The following is a 14063-nucleotide window of genomic DNA, read 5'->3' as shown; positions in this document are numbered from 1 at the left end:
AACTTGTGGTTGTGGAGAGGTTGGAAAGAATCCAAAATGAAACAAGCCTAGAACCTGTGTTGATGGCTCAACATCATCTACTTATGTCCCTGAACCATCAAAAAGGAAGTACAACAAAAAGAAACCAGTTGTTAGTGCTTCTGCAGGTGCATCTACTACTGCTAAGGATGGAATGAAGAACAACAACAGTTCCAAAACATGTGTTTATGAATCTTCTAAACAAGGTGCTGCAAAATCAAGCTAAGGGAGTAAGAGAAAGGCTTCTTCTCAACCTTCTTTCAATCAGAATAACAAACATGTTGGATCTGTCAACAACAAAGTCACCTTCACAGTTGCAGATCCAAAGGGAAAGAAGAAGAAACCAAAGAAGTACATGAAAATCTGATTCTATGTTTGTGTTGGTCTCTTTTGTTTTTGTTTTGTGACTGGATCTGAACAATATGGTTGATTTTGTGTTTTAATTTGGTTATCTTTTGTGAATGGATGAATGGATACTTTTGTAAGACAATGCAAGTTCTGGAATTAAAATAAATTTATTATAAAATTGTTGCAGGCTACATTTTCAGATTTTTCTTAAATTCCTTGCATATTTCGTACACTTTACCCTTCATTGTTTCTTTGCTTTCAGTGACAAGATCATCTGAAGACCATCTGAATGCATCACAGGATTTCTTCTTGCACACAAGGTATGTTATGTTGAAATTATGTTGATTTTTGCATACCTTCAGTTCTAATTGAGAGTTGCAGTGGTCTTCAAAGCATTTTTGAAGCTTCAGTGGACAGTTTGTAACACTATGATTGTCTTCTCCACAGGCAATAAAACCATGAGCTGATGGAGGCTTGATTGGAAGTGCTGAAGAATGGGAAGAAGCTTGAGAAAACCACTTAAAGTAGTTGAAGGTAGGATTCAAGCATTTCAAGAACAACTTTCCATTACTTACATTTGTTTTAGACCTCAACAAAGCTCTTACTCCATTACAAGGTACATGTTTGCACCTTGAATAAACCCATGGACATGCCTTTGTTTCATGATCTTCTTCCATTTCACACATTAAACACACTATCATACTACTTGAAGTACTTTCTTTGTCATTCATACCACCACCCATTTTTTCAGATCTGAAAATGAATAGAAGCAGATTTATGTGGTTGTGGAGATGTTCATTTATGGACAAGATTTATGGAGAAGAAGATAAGACTGCCACGTAAGCAGTGCCACGTAAGCGGTTCCATGTACGCAGTGCCACGCACGCACTATGTGGTGACGTATACAGAGTCAACACACATCTGGTTGGGTCACAATAACCGATTCAAAGGACTTTTAGGTCTTTTTAGTTACAACTAACGGTGCTAACTTTCCTTCCATCACTTTTGGTCAAAACTTGCCTAGTTTTGCAATAAATAAAAAAACAGGCCTAGTTTTGCAATAAATAAAAAAACAGGCCTAGTTTTGCAAACCAAAAAAAACAGGCCTATTTTTGTAAAAAGCCCATGCTTATACAACAGGAGGGTTTGGTGTGTCACCCAGCGGCCATAATACATAGGAAATTCTAACTACTAGCTGAGATCTGCTCTCCCTTCCTAGAATAACGTATTTGATCAGTTGATCCGATGGCTGCTCTATGCTCAATACCACGGCAGATGTTTTTCATTCCCTGAATTAAAAGCGGATCATAAAAAACAAACTTCATTGTAAGTAACGCACACCAAAGTGCTCTTAGGTTAGAATTTCTTCGGTTCCGATTCACATCTCTTCATGTTGTTGTGATCTTTTATCTTTAACTTCTTGATTCCATAACGTATCATAAACCCTAGACTCCATTCTCTGTCCATAGAAATTCCCAATCAAGGTTATATCCGCATTAATTTGGCCTACATCTCAAGACTAAAAAAAAAACACACGCCCATCCTTGCATTAATTGGATCAGGTTTATAAAATGCCTAATCCGAATCGAGATGAACATCAGTTCCAATCGAAAGTGTGAGTATTCTTTCCCTAGATTTAATTTTCGGTTTATAACTTTTTTTTTTTAGGTTTCGCTCATGCTAAATTGCTTAAATTTTCGGTATCCAATCCTGTGAGAGGTTGTGTTGTTGTTATTAGTTTCCTATTCCTGATTTTAATTTTCCAATTTTGTTTTAAAATCGTTCATTAGGTCTGCGTTTTGAAAATCCCTAATTTTATTATTGTTTAGTACCGATCTCCATATTGATTATCTGATTGATTCATTTTCCAATATCCTGCATATGATCAACTGTTCTTATTCCCATGATTTTACACACTGATTGTGCAGACTGGAACGGGTGAATTTTTAGTTAGTGTAATGACTACCACCCATAATAATGGGTTAAGATAAATTTGTCTATACTTTAAGGGGTTTAGGTGCATGAGAGAAGAGGAGGGATCTGATGATATGCTTTAGTTTGAATTTCTATGGAGAGAAATTAGAAAACACCACTATTGGGTACATTTCAGCTTCGGTTGGTTAGGTTTGGTTGGTAATTTTAGTACCCATCTATCATCATAGAAAAACAATTGAATTGACACTTTGATTTTGTGCACTGATTATACACACTTTAAAAAAAAATACATGTTGTTCATTATCCTAACCGTTTTTTATGTTCTCACTAGAATGGATCTTTGCTATGTATGAACTAGTGTTTCTGATGAATATCTTTTCCACTTTTCAGTTTAGGTATAAAGAACAGACTAAATGGCATCTCAAATCAATATCACACCACAATAGGTACCATCTTCAGCTACCCAGGACAAGTTGAAGAGTTTACGCTCCTTTGACGAAGGAAAATCAAGTAGTGTTACTGTCCGTGTTACCAGGAAATGGGAAGAATTGGATTTTATGTCCACCAATGACGTTACCAGTGTCGATATGGTTATTGTCGATGAAAAGGTATTGACCACCCCCTGTTTCTGTAAATTTGCAATACCCGACTTAGATATTGTTTCGCTAACACCTCCACTGGTACATGGTTATGAGTTACATGCCATCATACCCAAAAATCTTACTTGGAAGTTTGATAAGAAGATTGGAGAGGGTGGTTTGTACACTGTCGAGAAATTGCACTTGAAAAGACGAGGGTACCCAAATATACCTCAATCTAAAACTTTTCCTACCTATAAGTCCTTTCTCCGAAAGTGATTTTTTATGAACTGAGTCGAGACAATGCAACTAATCGGTTCATACTTCGTGTGATAGTCTATGGATACAAGATCAAGAAAATACAACAACGAAGTATGTTTAATTGATAAAAGGTCCGGACTTAACAAAACACAATAGGATTGCTTATCAAGTAAATAGGAATTAACGTTTGTGCAAATTACTTTAATTATAATAAAACAATTATAATGCGGAAATATAAGGTAAATGACACAACAAGATTTTGTTAACGAGAAAACCGCAAATGCAGAAAAAACCCGGGACCTTTTCCGGAATTGAATACTATCATGATTAAGCCGCTACACAAAATTACACCAACTTCGTATAGTTGAGACCAAGCAACTAAACCTATAGTTCACCTAGTTCTGGCTGTATTCCCATGCCTCTAACTTATGAATAAGTCACGTACTTGGAACAATTCCTTTGGTTCGTATTCCAAACAGTAAAGGAAGAACAAATCTGTTTGGTATCAACTCTCTTCAACCAAGTGATGTGAGTTCGACAAAGGCTCTTCTGTTTATCTCAATAAACTCCATCGTCAGGTTCTTAGATCTATCTTATATTCAACTACCGAAGTAATTGTTAGGATTTTGCAATCAATACTTTTAATCATAAAGAATTGTATTGATGCCGATCTACACAACTAATAAATCCAATCTACCACATGGATAAACCGATTATAGTTGGATCCTCTTAAACCGAAACAAGTATTGTGCACACCAAAGATTATGAACCCCAAATCACAAATCTTCAATATCTTCTTTGTCTTCAAATCTTCTTAGATCTTCAATAAACGCCTGCACACAACAAGTTGAATCTCTTGTAATCAATCATGCACAGAACTGAGTCTGTTAACAATGGATTATGACAAGAATGTCTTTAGAACTAAAAACAATCTAAAAATCCCTATCAAAACTTCGATCTAGTTTAAGTGAATCTTATATCAGAAGAGAAGATTCTCAAGCATAAACAAACGAGGTGCAATCAAAGTTCAACCACCGTTAGTCAATCAAATCAATCGAAAACACAAGATAACCCGCAATTATCTTGTTTCCCACCAACGGTACTAATAGAGTTTCTCAATCCCAAAGAATACTTTAAACTGAGCGGCCGTAAGAGATTTCGCGTAATTAGGTTACTCTCCTCTCTGAATAGACGGCTTCACCAGTAACAACACAACCGAGGAAGTTTGTTGTCACGAAGGATTAGTTTGCTAGAAATGCAAACTTCAAGTATTTATAGACAAGGAAGTTTGGACACCAAGGAATTTCCAAAACCGAAATTTTTCTCAAGATATTCATTAAAGCACAAATTCGGTTTCCATAATTCCTGGAAATGCTCTGTCCAAAATATTGACCGAAAATCTCTTTGGAAAATCTTTAACTAGTAAATGCACATTACTAATTCTTATTTTCATAAAATAAAATTAACACATTAATTAAAAGATTCTTAACTTATTTATGTTTCGATACTGAGATTTTCTTCCTTTAGTTATTAAGGAATAACTTTGAACAATTAAAGATAAACATTACTGCCTGTGTTCAAAGTGTGTCGACGTCCTTACTTTGTAAGTCCTCTTTCATATTTACTACCTTGAAACTGATTTGCCACACTTCCAAACAAGTTTAGAATTGGTTCATCAAGAACTTTGTGATTGATCAAGAACACTCAATCACAAATCATGGGTTTAACGGTTCTACCAAAACAAGTTTCGGTTCTACCTCCATGTGAGTATTGTGCATAGTCACACTAGCTTTCCAGACTTGTTCTTGCAGATCTAGGGAAAAGCTAGTGTGACTATGCACAGTACTCACATGGAGGTAGAACCGAAACTTGTTTTGGTAGAACCGTTAAACCCATGATTTGTGATTGAATGTTCTTGATGAACCAATTCTAAACTTGTTTGGAAGTGTGGCAAATCGGTTTCAAAATTTTAAGTATGAAATAGGACTTACAAAGTAAGGACGTCGACACACTTTGAACACATGCAGTAATGTTTATCTTTAATTGTTCAAAGTTATTCCTTAATAACTAAAGGAAGAAAATCTCAGGATCGAAACATACATAAGTTAAGAATCTTTTAATTAAGGTCTTAATTTTATTTTAGGAAAATAATAATTATTAATGTGCTTTACTAGTTAAAGATTTTCCATAGAGATTTTTGGTCAATATTTTGGACAGAGCATTTGAATTTGTGCTTTAATGAATATCTTGAGAAAAATTTCGGTTTTGGAAATTCCTTGGTGTCCAAACTTCCTTGTCTATAAATACTTGAAGTTTGCATTTCTAGCAAACTAATCCTTCGTGATAACAAACTTCCTCGGTTGTGTTGTTACTGGTGAAGCCGCCTATTCGGAGAGGAGAGTAACCTAATTAGGAAAAATCTCTTACGGCCGCTCAGTTTAAAGTATTCTTTGGGATTGAGAAGCTCTATTAGTACCGTTGGTGAGAAACTAGATAATTGCGGGTTATATTGTGTTTTCGATTGATTTGATTGACTAACGATGGTTGAACTTTGATTGCACCTCGTTTGTTTATGCTTGAGAATCTTCTCTTCTGATATAAGATTCACTTAAACTAGATCGAATTTTCGACAGGGATCTTTAGACTGTTTTTAGTTCTAAAGACGATCTAATGATAACCCATTGTTAACAGACTCAGTTCTGTGCATGATTGATCACAAGAGATTCAAGTTTTTGTGTGCAGGTGTTTATTGAAGATCAAAGAAGATTTGAAGACAAAAAATATATTGAAGATTTCTGATCTGGGATTCATAATTTTTGGTGTGCACAATACTTGTTTCGGTTTAAGAGGATCCAACTATAATCGGTTTATCCCTGTGGTAGATTGGATTGATTAGTTGTGTAGATCAGCATCAATACAATTCTTTATGATTAAAAGTATTGATTGCAAAATCCTAACAATTACTTCGGTAGTTGAACATAAGATAAATCTAAGAACCTGACGATAGAGTTTATTGAGATAAACAGAAGAGCCTTTGTCGAACTCACATCACTTGGTTGAAGAGAGTTGATACCAAATAGATTTGTTGTTCCTTTACTGTTTGGAATACGAACCAAAGGAATTTTTCCAAGTACGTGACTTATTCATAAGTTGGAGGCGTCGGAATACAGACGGAACCAGGTGAACTATAGGTTTAGTTGCTTGGTCTCAACTATACGAAGTTGGTGTAATTTTTTGTAGCGTCTTAATCCTGAGAGTATTCAATTCCGAAAAAGGTCCCAGGGTTTTTCTTCATTTGCGGTTTCCTCGTTAACAAAATCTTGTTGTGTCATTTACTTTATATTTCCGCATTATAATTGTTTTATTATAATTAAAGTAATTTACACAAACGTTAGTTCCTATTTACTTGATAAGCAATCCTATTGTGTTTGGTTAAGTTCGCATCTTTTTATCAAGTAAACATACTTCGTTGATGTATTGTCTCGATCTTGTATCCATAGACGATTGCACGAAGTATGAACCAATTAGTTGCATCGTCTCGACTCATTTCATAGACAATCACTTTCAGAGAAAGGACTTATAGGTAGGAAAAGTTTTAGCTTGAGATATATTTGGATACCCTCGTCTTTTCAAGTGCAATTTCTCGATAGTGTACAAACCACCCTCTCTAATCTTCTTATCAAACTTCCAAGTAAGATTTTTGGGTATGATGGCATGTAACTCATCACCATGTACCAGTGGAGGTGTTAGCGAAACAATATTGAAGTCGGGTATTGCAAATTTACAGAACCAGGGGGTGGTCAATACCTTTTCATCGACAATAACCATATCGACACTGGTAACGTCATTGGTGGACATAAAATCTAATTCTTCCCATTTCCTGGTAACACGAACAGTAACACTACTTGATTTTCCTTCGTCAAGGGAGCGTAAACTCTTCAACTTGTCCTGGGTAGCTGAAGATGGTACCTGTTGTGGTGTGATATTGATTTGAGATGCCATTTAGTGTGTTATTTATACCTAAACTGAAAAGTGGAAAAGATATTCATCAGAAACACTAATTCATACATAGCAAAGATCCATTCTAGTGAGAACATAAAAAACGGTTAGGATAATGAACAACATGTATTTTTTTTAAAGTGTGTATAATCATTGCACAAAATCAAAGTATCAATTCGATTGTTTTTCTATGATGATAGATGGGTACTAAAATTACCAACCAAACCTAACCAACCGAAGCTGAAATGTCACCAACAATGGTGTTTTCTAATTTCTCTCCATAGAAATTCAAACTAAAGCATATCATCAGATACCTCCTCTTCTCTCATGCACCTAAACACCTTAAATTATAGACACATTTATCTTAACCCATTATTACGGGTGGTAGTCATTACACTAGCTAAAAATTCACCCGTTTCAGTCTGCACAATCAGTGTGTAAAATCATGGGAATAAGAACAGTTGATCATATGCAGGATATTGGAAAATTAATCAATCAGATAATCAATATGGAGATCGGTACTAAACAATAATAAAATTAGGGATTTTCACAAAGCAGACCTAATGAACGATTTTAAAACAAAATTGAAAAATTAAAATCAAGAATGGGAAACTAATAACAACAACACAACCTCTCACAGGATTGGATACCGAAAATTTAAGCAACTTAGCATGAGCGAAACCCAAAAAAAAAAAAAAGTTGTAAACCGAAAATTGAATCTAGGGAAAGAATACGCACACTTTCGATTGGAACTGATGTTCATCTCGATTCGGATTAGCCATTTTATAAACGTGATCCAATTAATGCAAGGATAAGCGTTTTTTCTTTAATTTTTTTTTTAGTTTTGAGATGCAGGCCAAATTAATACGGAGATCACCTTGATTGGGAATTATTACGGACAGAGAATGGAGTGTAGGGTTTATGATACGTTATGGAATCAAGAAGTTAAAGAGAAAAGATCACAGCAACATGAAGAGATGTGAATCGGAACCTAAGAAATTCTAACCTAAGAGCACTCTGGTGTGCGTTACTCACAATGAAGTCTGTTTTTTATGATCCGCTTTTAATTCAGGGAATGAAAAACATCTTCCGTGGGATTGAGCATAGAGCATCCATTGGTTCAACCGATCAAATACGTTATTCTAGGAAGGGATAGCAGATCTCAGCCAGTAGTTAGAATTTCCTATGTATCCTGGCCGCTGGGTGACACACCAAACCCTTATAGGGCGACAATGTCTTCAGGATGCAACAACGTTTTCCCTAATTATACGTAATAAATATGATGCTTCAAATAGCTCATATTGCTCAATTATCGAATAGTTAATGCTCCTAGATGACGTGCTAGTATAGAGCCATCAATTAATTATTTCTAGTCATTAGATTCATTAATTGAGTCTCTAGAAAATATTCTACGTTCTTCATAATATTTCATTACTTCAATTCATGGCTCTTCCCAGCAGAATTCCATGGGTTAGTAATAAATATTCAATGTACGGGCGTCTGAGCAACTATCGAGTAATCCCCGACCAAAATGGTGCAAGTGTATTCTGCACAAACGAGCACCTGAATGCACGAATGAGCATTCCAAAACACGAAGGAACGATGAACCTATGCAAAATAGGAAGAAAAATAATAATAATAAAATATTAACAAAGGCGCTAGGGGACTGGGCCCACCGGCCGGCCGGTCACGCCGTGGCCAATCCCACGCCCAATTATATATTTTATTATTTTTCCCTGATCTCATGAAAATCCCTTCATTTTGAGCGAATCTCCTTCGTCTCAAGGAAACTCCCAGTCTCATGGTGTTTCCCCGTATCAAAGAAATAATAAAAATTAGGAAATGTGTCGTGGGACTGGGCTCACTAGTCGACGGGTCGTGCCCTAGCCGGTCCCGCACCTCATGATTCTTTATTATTTTGTTATTATTTCCCTCATCCCATGAAAATTCTCTGATTTCATGATATTTCCCTCAACTCATGAAAATTACATAAAATTAGGAAAAAACTCACGGGACCGGGCACATTGGTCGGCCGGCCATGCCCTATCCATGGCCGGTCCCACACGCCCTTATTTTATTATTTTAATATTATTTGTTTCCCCCATCTCGTGGAAACTCCATCACTTCAAAGAAATTCCCTAGTTTCAACAAACTCCTTGATTTCATGATATTTCCTTAAAATTATGAAAATAATATAAAATTAGGGAAAGTTCCATGGGACCGTGTTCATTGGCCGGCCGACCATGCCTTGGCCATAGTCGGTCCCACACTTCATGAATCCTTATTTTATTATTATTATTTCCATAATCTCATGGAAGTTCCCTAACCTCATGAAACTCCTCAGTTTCATGATATTTCCTTCACATCAGGGAAAATACTTAAAATTACATAAAATTGAGAAAGGTGTTGCGGGACCGAACATGCTAGCCGGCCGGCCGTGCCCTAGCCGTGGACGGTTCCACACCTTACAATCCCCTATTTTATTGATTATTTTTCATCATCTCATGAAGATTCTTCATTCTTAGCAAAACCCTGAATCCTTCATATTTTCTCAAAATGTTGCTCAAACGCGCATCAGAAAATATCGAAACTCCCATGACGGAGACACGGACATTATGGTGACACGGGCATGTCTCCTTGACCGAACAAGGCCGGCCTTAAGGCTTGAAAATAGCCGGTCCCACATGTTTTAATAATTTTGACCTAATTTGCTCAATTGCTCATATTGGGTCCAAACTCTTCTCAAACAACTTGAAGTTTGCTCAAACGACCATCAGCTGGTCCCACGACCACCAAGGGTCGGTCTCATACCCTCTTGGACGGTCCCTCATCTCTTGATAATTAGGTTTCATCACCTAAAGTTGAGACGAGTACTATTTTAATAATAAATGATTAAACCAGCATTTAATCATATTTTCACCAACTGGTCTTCAAGAGACTTTGTTATTTTTTCTCACTCGGGCATCTGGGTGTTACATGGTCGACTCATCATCCCATGTAGTCGGTTCCTCCATCACTCTGTGGTTGATTTTCAATAAATCATCAATTTCTCGAAAATTAGGGTTTCGAATCCAGAGCTCTGCAAAAATATAATTCTGAGAAGATTCAAACATCAATAATTTTACGTTGATCCTATGATCAACACTTTAATAATTCTTCTCGGCTCAGATGTCAGCATCTTAAATTAACCTTTTGCTCAGACGAGCAATATTCTCAGACTAAGGAATATTGGTTCAACTATCAATATTCAACGATACCAACAATTCATCAAACGAGCAACATTTGCTCAGAAGAGCAATATTTTCTCATACTAAGAAATATTGGTTCAACTATCAATATTAAACGATTCGGCAACATTTTCTCACCTTAGGTAATCAACATTTATCCGATACCTTTGTCTCAACACACATGTTCAATTCATGAGTCTCAGAACATTTGCAAATCAAGACTCAGCAATACAAGGACTCATCGTCCCATGAAGTCAGCAACTGACTCCACAATCACGAGACATCAATCGTGTCACATGGGGAGATATTAACTAGGGTTTTTGTCTGGAGGTATACGGCACGTGTGTTCACACACACGATGAGAATGTGAGCAAGTAGTGCAATCAGTTGGAGGATTTAGCAAAGTAGTGGGTGGAAAATTAACCAAGTCTCCGCACGATGATCAACTGGTTTTGACACGATTTCCTACTTCCCCATTCTTTGACTCCAGCAATTGTCACACTTCATGGGAACAAGGTGTTTACAATACTAGAAATATAAATAAGTCTTTGAATCATGATTGAAACAACGGATAATCTCTCGTCAAACAGACAACACGAGATTAACAACTCAACGTTTGAGCAATTACTCTCAACAGAGCAAATTCAATCAATCAGAACTTATCTTATTTCTTCACGCAGAATACATAATACACCTACAATCTTCGATCACCATTGATCTCACACATTTCTCAGCTTCCAACCTACAGATCGACCCATCCTCTCTTGTGACCGAATTGACTCTGGAACGGCTATTGTCTTGTTTTAGGCCGGAGTCCTACAGATTGATCTCTCGAACTTAAAGCACTCCCTTCTTGCAGTGCATCTGTGTGAGGTTAAACATTTCACTCGGTTCAAGGAGTATCCTCTGTACGGTCGTCCCCTCAATTCCATAAAACCAGCAAATTGTTTTTCCCCATCTACAAGATGATGTTGTCGTTGTAGCTTCTTACTTCTTCACTTATTCAAGTCTTCGCAATACTTGTAATGTCTCATATCCTAATACTTTCAAGCTAACCTATACGAAGTTGACTCTAGTACATAATCAAGTGACTCTTAAAATGAGTTTTGATTCACTAAAATATGAAAACCAAACTTGACATACCAACTCTTGGTGGGTTCAACCGAGCTATGCTCTAAAAATCTCCCCCTTTGTCAATTTTAGTGACAAAACTCTTACAATCATATGGATAAACAAATTACAAGAATTCATTACACATACGCTTGATTCCCGTATTCAACAGCACAATAACCTGTATACATTCAATCCTTAAATGTCGTTGTTGACATTATAATAACAAAGATAATACTCCCGCTAAAGGTGAGATACATAGATTTTATCAATCCGCACGTCTTTGTTATATCAATTAATATGATATGTTACTCCCCCTTAGTCTTTGCTTTCACTCTTTCGTTAGATAAATGTTTAAGCACAATTGTCGTTTTCCTTAGTGATACCAATCAATATAACATCAATGCCAGTATCACTTGTTTACTCCATATATTTCTCCCCCTTTTTGTCAAAAATGACAAAGAAACGAAAAAATAAAGGACAAAACGAAAAGAATCTTACAAATCTCAAAATAGACTTGCAAACCTGTAGAGTTAAGCACGAGGGTTCCACACACCATTTTTGATAACCAATATCAAAACCGAAACTACAAAGTATTTGTTTTGATATGTTATCAAGGAAATAATTGCCCGAAGAAATTTTCCCAATTTAGTTTAGAAAACAAAAAATAAACTAAGCACCTTAGTCCCTTTGCTAAACCGATTGTACAAATACAATCGCCCCATTCGATAAGACCGAATTAAAAATAACTCTAGTTTTCTCACCGGGTTCTAATTATCCATATAACTTAGAACTTTAAATTTTAAACAAGACAAATACTACGTTAGTTAACTAGCATTTCTTGTTAAGGCATTCGATTAGACTTGAATAACCGAAACCTCCACTTTGATAAGTCTAACTAAGATAAACTTAGCTTCTCTTATCCAGAATCGAATTGGACTAAACAATCCATCCCGTAGACTTTTTCTTTCGTTAAGCCATAAATAATTCATACAAACCAAAATAAATCAACTTGCATAATTATTCACCTCAACCAGAAGTAATTGAAACAACATAGACATTATTGCACCGCAATTGCACCGAAATTTTGTAAGCCTAAACAATTGATACCATACAATAAAGCAGGATAACAATAGTTTTTATTAACTGGAACCAATTGAATCACACACACATCCATACACACATAATGGAATAAATAATCAATTGTACCGAAATTTTGTTAAGCAAAAGAAAAATATATGTGAAATAAAATCAGGCTTTTCTTAAACAGGAAAACAATTAACTAACAACATTGTTACCTCAAATTTCGCATCCGCTTCTCCAATATGTTTGCATCTTCTTCCAGGGAGAATTGATATCGAAATATCATTATGTTGCCATCCTTATGCAAAACAAAATAATAACAATAACCAACCTTTACCATAGAAAGGTTGAAAACCGGTTTTTAGCTATTACAAGCAAAAGTTGAACACCATCGAAACACATATGCTTTTATACTAAACCAAAACCGATTCAACATATTGTGACTTCTTCACATATTGTTTCTACCAGAACCCCTCATGATCATTTGATAAAGCCTACCAATATGGGCTAGAACTTAATCCTGCTAAATCAAAAAGTCACCCAAACCATAAGGGTTCACAATATTATGAGATCGAATATCAAGGTAATAAAACCGAAATCAAACATCCCATAAACATCCATAGCAATAATAAAGCATTCAAGCACAGGCTATGTAAATCAAAACCATCACAAGAAAAATTATAAATTAAATAATTTTATTCATAATAGGATAGTTTTATTCATACTAGACCTAATACAATCATTGAAAGGAATCAAAAATTGATGTCTATTTTACTTTTGCAACTCAGTCCTTCATATCAGTACTAAATGAAGGCGGATTACTACTTCCAGTCTTCAGCTTGTGAATTTCTTCAAGTAGAAAACCTTGTTGCTTGACCAGAACTTCTTGCAGGTGAGAAATTTTCGCGAAGGATTCTGCAAGAGCATGTAATTCTGTCTTTGATTGAACACAAAAGTGTGTCAATGCTTCAATACGCCGATCTTTCTTCAGAGTATTCTCTATTTCCTTCTTGCTAAGCCAATCTCCTTTTCTAATTTTACTCTTAATATCAAGAGAAGATCCAGACTTAATCTTAAGTTAATCTTTCTGATCTAGCATCTTGCCAAAAGAAGATGTTGGATCCAGACTCATGGTTCGTACAAGGAATGACCAAAGAAGGATAAGGATCTTTTTATAATTTTCATACTTCCGAAAATATAATATTTCAATATATCAAATATTTTCAAATACTTGATTTTATTTCCATACTCTACACATAAGTACCTTATTTTTCTTCTTCCTCACTCAAAATTCGGCACACATGGTGAGGAAAGAATTCTAATACCGATCAAGTGGTATTAGTATGAGATTTTCTCTCATTATGGAAATTTGAGCAAAAAGATTTTCCTTGATCTAGTATCGTATGAGAAATTCTCTTCTTATTACCTCGAACGAGCGAAGTACCTTGAGATTGACTTGGGTTGCCTATGCAACTTTTAGCAATTCTGTTTTTGAGACAGTTTT

The sequence above is a fragment of the Papaver somniferum genome, unplaced genomic scaffold (assembly GCF_003573695.1).
Source record: "Papaver somniferum cultivar HN1 unplaced genomic scaffold, ASM357369v1 unplaced-scaffold_137, whole genome shotgun sequence".
Taxonomy (NCBI): domain Eukaryota; kingdom Viridiplantae; phylum Streptophyta; class Magnoliopsida; order Ranunculales; family Papaveraceae; genus Papaver; species Papaver somniferum.
The sequence above is the reverse complement of the archived record's forward strand: the minus strand, read 5'-3'. Positions refer to the sequence as shown.